Below are 8,148 nucleotides of genomic sequence, written 5' to 3'. Positions count from 1 at the left end.
CAGCTCGCGCGCATTTTTCGCGTGAAAAATCGCGTGACTTGTGACTTGCGACGAGCGCGACGCGTACGTGTACAGCAGGCTATTATTTGTGCAGTTTCTATTTTTTATGCTGAGCGTAATGGCGCTTCAATGTGATTGAAACTGCCGTTTTAAACAGTAATAAGGTGTGTCAGTTTCTGCTGTTTGATTGCAGCATTTTCTGTCATTAAATTGGGCAGTTTTTACTGCTTGATGAAGGGAATTGATGCACTATGAAGGCCTATAAAACCAGGAGACGTCCTGGTTGAAGGGGACGGATTCACACGCTCACCTTCCCACTCGTTGTGCTGAGATTCTCGCTGCTGTGCCTCGTCGACCTTTGAGTTCGGCGTGCACCGAACTTGAAGAGAGCGGGATCTCCGAAACCACTGCCGCGAGACTCCTGCACGGGGCGGCAATCAGGTTTTTGGGCAGCGTCTACACGCGACCGCTTGGTGATCTGCAACATCTACTTCAACACGTTCGACTACGTTTTGCGCGGGATCATTGAGTAATTTCCTTGCGCAATCCTGTTCTAGTCAATATGTTGCCTGTTTACTTGTGTTATGTGCTTGCATCATTTTTTATATATGAGTTTTTCCTCCAAACAAAATCTGGAATGTATATTAGGCACTTATTTCCAACACCGTAAATGTGTAAATGTGGACATGCATCCGTTCTAGCTAGGACGATGGCGTCTTCTATATGACAAGAATGGTGCCATGGTTCTAGCTTTGCATAAGAATAAATAAGGGTGTAGAAATGGTGTGTGCTGGTACATGTCATTGTGACTCCTGTCTAAACTAGCGCCGAACATAGTGTATTATAGTGTTTATGTGTATTAACATGTTCAAGTTGTTAGATTGATCTCTAATCCCAAACTGGGTCCAACAGCCCAGTTGGGCCTTTGATCCGCGCCCTGATCTGGGGCACCCAACCCACTATGGCTGGAGGGCCCCTGTCACACTGCGCTATATATAGAGGTGGGGGCCGGCGGCTCTATGTACGAGGTTCGCCTGAGCCGAGCTCCCCACCGAAACCTAAACCTTAATCCCGATCAGAGAGGGGCGCAGCCAGTGGGAAGCCACCAGCCGCGCCGCCACCGGTCTTCACCGCCGGTCGCCACCGCCCATCAACGTCACCGTCTTCACCGACCGTCGCTGCCCTCGCGCAGACACCGACTCAATGACCATGGCAGACGCCTCTGGATCAAAGGCCTACGATGGTCGGTAATCTTGCACTACTCCTCCCTCTAATCTCTTTCTAGTTCACGTACTAGGACATGTTATTCATTTACAAGATGTACCCGGCTAGATCTATGGCTATGTGATCATAATAAATCTCAACAATGGTACCAGAGCCAGGTTTTCTAGGGCTTTTAGATCTAGATCGGGTGAACGAAAAACGGATCGGGTTAATCCTAACCCTAACAAAACCCTAACCCTAATCGGGTGAAGAACAGAGAAAAGAAAGGGGTCTCGGCACGCGAAGCCGAACCCTAACCCACGAATCAAACTCGGGGAAGAAGAACAGTAAAAGAAACCCTAACCCTAGAAAGAGAAAGGGGACGGTAGAGAAGGGGCTTCCTACCTGGAGCCCGGTCGTCCCGTCTTCGCCGCCGGCCATCTCCATGGCCGGCGCGCGGGAAGAACCAGAGGCACCGACCGGGTAGGTCACGCCACCGCGTGGCTCCGCCTTGGGCTCGGGTGTCAAGGGCACCGCAGCGCAGCCCTTCGATGGTGGTGCACTCACCCTCGGGTGGACGCACGCACCGGCGAAGGGGCACGCGGCGGCGCCGCCACTTCCTCCGTCCGCCATGGCTGCTGCCTGCGCTTGTGTGAAGTGCAGAAGGAGCGCGGGCGTAGAGAGAGAAGAGGGAGGGGCGAGTGAGCTAGGGTTTCGGGTCAGATGGCCGCGGCGGCGGTTTTGTTCTCGCGATATTGGCGCCTGGCCGTCGGATGGAAACCAGCGGCCGAGATCGTCTAGACCGGTAGCTGGCCCAGGCAGGGCGGTGCAGCAGCGCGCGCTGTGGGCCGAATTCCTGGCCCAGGCCCAGGTTGCAGCCTGGGACGCCGGGAGCGCGGCTGCGCGCTGGGCCGTGGGCCGCGTTTCTGCTCTACTAGGCCGAAATGGCCACAAACACAGTGAAACAGAATTTTTCTTTCGTTTTATTTTTCCAGAAACCTTTTGATACATATTTGATGAATTTCAATTGAATTTTGATGTCCAACTCTGCACAATTTTGATCCAACGACAATTTTGCTCAGAGAAAAGTACAGTACTATAAAGTTTCTAGAAAATAATAATGAGAATATTTACACTTTCTGCTGCGTATTTAAAGTTGTTATTTTCATTATTAAATTCGAACCAACGGGAGAATTTAATTTTGAAAAATGGATATGTTTTTAGTTTATTATAATATTGTTATTATTCTGACCAACGTTGATTAATGGCAATATTATGATCTTATTTATGAGTTTTGTCATGCATTAATTTTATTTCTGCCCAACAGTAACGTAGAATTAGTGTAGAGGTCAATTGTATGTTTTAATTTTGATCAACGTTGGAACTAAGGCATGCAATTATTATTATTATTTATGTTCTCACTCTATATGAATTGTGTTTTCAGACGGATACAACTTGATGGGTTGTATCAAAGAGATCCCCACTCTCAAAGGTGACAACTACACGGAGTGGAAGAAAAAGATTGACCTGGCCTTCATCTTGGCTGAGGTGGACTGGGTAGTTACCTCACCGTGTCCCACTGAGCCTGTGGCACCGGTGAGGGACACAAACGAGGCTGATGCCGCTTGGGCAACTAGAGAGAGAGATTTTGCATCCCAAAAGATGTCCTATGACCTTGAGCATAGAAAGTGGGTCACTACAAAAAAAAATGTTTAGCTATGATAAAGAACACGATTGAGCCTGCAATTGTGGGTTCAATCCCAGAGTGTGACACGGTCACCGAGTACCTCGATAAAATAAAGAGTCAGTTCACTGGCTCTTCAAAGACATATGCTACTCAACTGATAAAGCAGCTGGTGACAGAGAGGTACTCTGGAAATGGTGGCATAAGAGAGCACATACTAAGGATGAGCAATTTGGTATCCAAGCTAAAACCAATGGATCTGGCTCTCAAGGAAAAGTTCCTTATCCATCTGATTTTTTCTTCCTTGCCAAAGTAATTTGACACTTTTGTTGTCAACTACAACATACAGCTCGAGAAGTGGGACTTACGGAGGCTCATGGCTATGTGTGTGCTAGAGAGAATGAAAGCTACCAATGGTGGCACTATCAATTATGTGAAACACAATAAGAAAAAGAATACTAATGCTAACTCCTCCTCAAAGTCAAAGGGAAAGGGTCCCATGCTGCATCAGCCTCAGCAGAACAAGTTCACAGTAGAGAAAGACCAATGTCTCTATTGCAAGAAGACGGGACATTATAAGAAAGATTGTCCTGATTACTTAAAGATGGTCATGTCAAAGAAAGGTGAGAACATTATTACGTTCATAAATGAATCCCTGTATGTACAGTATTCGAAATCTACTTGGTGGATTGACTCAGGTGCAACTGTTCATATTGCTAATTCCTTACAGGGATTCCGTTCGACGAGGACTATGCAAAGAAGAGAAAGACACGTTAAAGTTGCAAATAGAGTTCGAGCAGATGTTGAAGCCGTTGGCGATCTTCCTCTAGAGCTTACTGATGGCACTACAAGAAATCTTAGGATCTATGACGACCTGTTATCATCATTATTTCTAGTATTTTTGTCATAGCAGATGTATTTATGACGACTGCATGACGATAAACCATTTGTCATAGATCATGCGTGGTAAACCTTGTTCTATGACGACTGCATATTTTTTCATCATATTTTTTATGACAACCCGATTAAAAAGTCGTCACTAAATATCTTAAGGCCTAGTTAGGCCCATGTACTAAGCAGGTTTTTATTGGACCAAATATAATTGTGAGCCAAATTTATAATTTGCAAAGCCCATTTATAAGTAAAGTTAACATCAATTCCTGGGCCAATTTTTTTTGCAGCCTATTTATTTAGTGGGCCAGAAAAGGCCTAACCCATTTAAACATGTAGAGAAAACAGCCTTTTCACCATCCATACATAATCAGCTCATTTCAACTTCCATTACAAAACAGCCCATTTCGACATCCATTACATAACAGCTCATTTCGGCACCCATTACATAACAGCCCATATATAATCTGTACTTTCATCGATCAAAGCCCTTACGCATTCATCAAATCATCCAGAATCTCATTCATATATATAATCTGTAGATGCATCACAACCCATACACATTCATCGATCATCCAGATCTCATTCCAAAGGATAGATAAATATGGTCACATCCATCAGTAATTTTACAAATCCCAGATAACATATTTTCACATAGCAAAAAGACAACACTAACAAGATACATAGCAGAAATTAATATGGTCTGAACCAAATCAGACATGTCTCAAAATAACAGCACCACCAATGTTTGTAGCATAACTGAACTAGATCAGCCAAGTCTCATGACATGCTGAAAATATTCGAACCCGCATATCTGGTTCACATGACAATGAAAGTAGCCCATCGTTGATGTCTGCTTCCTCAATGTAACGTAGTCTTGCAATCTGCACAAGCATATATGCAACACAATAAAAACCAATACAACTGATAATGCTCGAAATTGAAGAATGGGTTTCAAACTTACATGTTTCTTAAACCAGGAGGAAAATTGCTTCTCAAGTGTTTTTTCAACATCTCGAATTCCTTCATTCTCCAACTCCTCCTTGTACATACTATGATTATGAACCACAGTTAATTCAAAAAGTAAGACCTCATAATTAGTAGATTGCATAAAAAAATAAACTATCCATAATGACATACTTGATATATGGCTCAACCTCCGGACAATTATTTAGCACAAACCAAACCATTTTGTCATAATCATGTTCAAGATATGTAATCTTCGGGGTTCCAAGTAGATGAACTCCATGACAGAAAACCGATAGATCACCTGTTCTCAAATCAACACGCTCTCTATTTCTACCCTCTCGATTGTATCGTGTGTCAACATCATCAAAATACCTCGAGCAAGCCATCAAACACTCTTTAGCGACATATGCTTCTGCAATGGATCCTTCTGGTCTTGCCATGTTTCTAACAAAACGTTTCAAAGTATACAACCTTCTTTCTACTGGGTACATCCATCCATATTGTACCAGACCTCTTAGGATTGCTTCATCAGGTAAATGAACAGCCAAGTGTAGCATCACATCAAAGAAAGGAGGAGGAAATATTCTCTCCAGCTTGCACAAAATGATTGGGATTTCATCTTTCATTCTATGCAAAACATCTATCTTCAAAGTCTTAGCACATAATTTCTGAAAGAAGTTACCCAATTCACTAATTGCTTCATATATGTCCTTATGCAAGATTCCACGAACAGCAGCGGGTAAAATCCTTTGTAGTAGTATATGGCAATCGTGAGTTTTCAATCCTTGGAGGTTGCATCCATCAACACTGATACATGATGCTAAGTTAGAAGCATATCCATCTGGGAATTTTACACTTCTAAAAAAATCACAAAAAGCAAGTTTTTGTGTTTTATTTAATACATAGGGGGCATGTGGAACACTATATGAATTCCCGTCACGCTTCAAGTGCAAGTTTTTCCTTATGCCCATGTCTTCCAAATCAAGCCTACCATTAATGGTGTCCTTTGTCTTGCCAGCAATGCCGAGAAATGTACCAAGAATGTACTCACATATGTTTTTCTCGATATGCATAACATCAAGATTATGACGCAGCTTCAAACTCGACCAATATGGCAAATCCCACAAAGATGACCTTAGCTTCCAACATTGACCATTTTCTCCCCTCTTCCTCTTTTTGTTCTGAGGATGCATCCCAGGTCTAACATCCATGACCCTCTCCAATTGCTGCTTCAACTCATCACTGCTAAATTCTTCTGGCTTGTCACTGTTCTTCATCCTTTCCATCAAACCATTTCTTTTTCCTCCATGGATGATCCCTTGGAAGGAAGCGCCGATGGCCAATATAGCATATCTTATTCCTTATTCTTCTAGAGCAAGGATCTTTGTCACAACGGACACAAGCATAATAGCCTCTTGTGACTCGACCTGACAATGTGCTCAAAGCTGGATAATCATGAATGCACCATATAACTGCAGCATGTAGATCAAAAGATTTGTCAGTCAATGCATCCAAAGTAGGGACACCTTTCCAAAGATCTAGCAACTCTTCAATGAGTGGCTCCAAAAATACATCGAAGTCCTTTCCAAGGCATAATGGACCAGGGATGAGTAAGCCCATGATGAAGTTCGATTGCTCCATACATTCCCATGGCGGAAAGTTGTAAGGGATAAGAAATACAGGCCACATACTGTACGAGGAGTTCATTTTGCCAAATGGATTAAAACCATCTGTAGCAAGGCCAAGTCTAATGTTTCTTGCATCTTGGGCAAACGAAGCATATTTAGTATCAAATGCTTTCCATGCCTCACCGTCAGCTGGGTGACTGAGCTCATTCTCCACTGCATTTCTTTTCAACTTATGCCATTGTGCCAATTCAGATATTTCTTTGGAAGCAAACATCCTTTTCAGCCTTGGAATCAATGGAAAATGACGCAATACTTTCTCAGGAATTTTTTTCCTTCCATCTTGATGCGCTACATACTGGACACACATCGTGTGCTGCATAATTCTTCCGAAACAATACACAATTATTCGAGCACACATGGATTGTATTATATCCAAGTCCCAAAGCACGAATAAGTTTCTTTGCTTCCTCGTAAGATGCAGGAATAGAGCAATGTGGGAATGCATCTGCTAACAACTTCACGAATGCAGTAAATGCAACATTACTGATTCGATAAAATGACTTGATATAAAGTAATTTCACCACAAAAGAAAATCTTGAATAAGCTGCACTAGGGTAAAGTTCTTGCTTCATCTCTTCTAATAGTATAGCAAACATTGATTTTTTCCTTTGACCTTCTTCTTCAGATGTGAACAACTCCCGTACCATATCAGGAATTCTATCATTAGGGTCGTCTTCTTCAACCTCATTCAAATTAACATCCGCGGTGAAATCAATCTGTTCATCCTGATGGCCAGTATTTTCAATCATTGTGTCCTCCATTGGTTCTCCATGATAGATCCACCTAGTGTACGTGCTAGCCATTCCATAAATATATAAGTGATCCTCCACCAGTCCTTTATGTCCAAAAATCCGATTCAAACACCTACGGCATGGACAGAATATCTGTTCATCCGCACCAAAGTTTTCTGAAACAAGCTTCATGAACTCACTGACCCCGTCCAGATGTGGCTTGCCAAATAGCCTACTATTGATCCAACTTCTGTCCATCTGCAGAACATTTAAATAACTTAGAAACTAAGCTTGAAGTATATATACATTAGCAAGCTGCAGCTCTAAAATCATGTGTTAATATAAATATTATTCTGATTGAGCACATGGTAAATTTTCTTAGCACATGGTATGCTGAATTTAATGAGAAGCTGACATGATTATTATCTTGAATGAATATGAATACTATTCTTATTGATTGCATATGATAAAATCAAAATCAGAAATCGATACTCACCGTGACTCCCGTGAGCTGTGTGCAGTAGGGGCGGGGCTGCAAGGGCGCTGGGACCTGAGCAGCAGTGTAGACGCTCGGGGCAGTGTGCACTGGCTGGCGGCCGCGCACCTGGAAGCGCCCACTGCCCAGCTGCCAAGCAGGGTCGGGGCAGACGGTCGCGGATGGATCTACCGGAGTGCCGCTGTGCCCTGTTCCCAATCAGAACCACAGAGAAGATGTGGAGAAGGAGGAGCTCGCCACGGAGGAGGAGCACATAGGCATGGAGGCGGAGCTGAGGGGCGACGGGAGCATTCGTTGGGCGGCCGGGCGGCGTTCAATCGGGAGCAGCCGCCGGCGCATGTGCGAAGACTCACGGACTCCCCATGGAAGAACGGGATATTTATTCTTCATTAATATTGTGTCATAGATAAATCAATAAAAACACTAGCATAGACGTGAACACTTCTCTGGGCTGGTGGCTAAGGTTACTGATTCACGTATCAGAGG

The 8,148-nt window shown here is 43.5% G+C and overlaps 1 pseudogene; it reads right to left on the bottom strand.

Annotated features, from left to right (window-relative positions):
• Positions 1 to 4,349: 4,349 nt before the first annotated feature.
• Positions 4,350 to 7,893, bottom strand: LOC136507692 (uncharacterized; annotated as a pseudogene).
• Between the last annotated feature and the right edge of the window lie 255 nt (positions 7,894 to 8,148).

This window comes from Miscanthus floridulus, chromosome 15 (genome assembly GCF_019320115.1).
Source record: "Miscanthus floridulus cultivar M001 chromosome 15, ASM1932011v1, whole genome shotgun sequence".
In the NCBI taxonomy this organism is placed as follows: Eukaryota; Viridiplantae; Streptophyta; class Magnoliopsida; order Poales; family Poaceae; genus Miscanthus; species Miscanthus floridulus.
The sequence above is the reverse complement of the archived record's forward strand: the minus strand, read 5'-3'. Positions and strand labels throughout refer to the sequence as shown.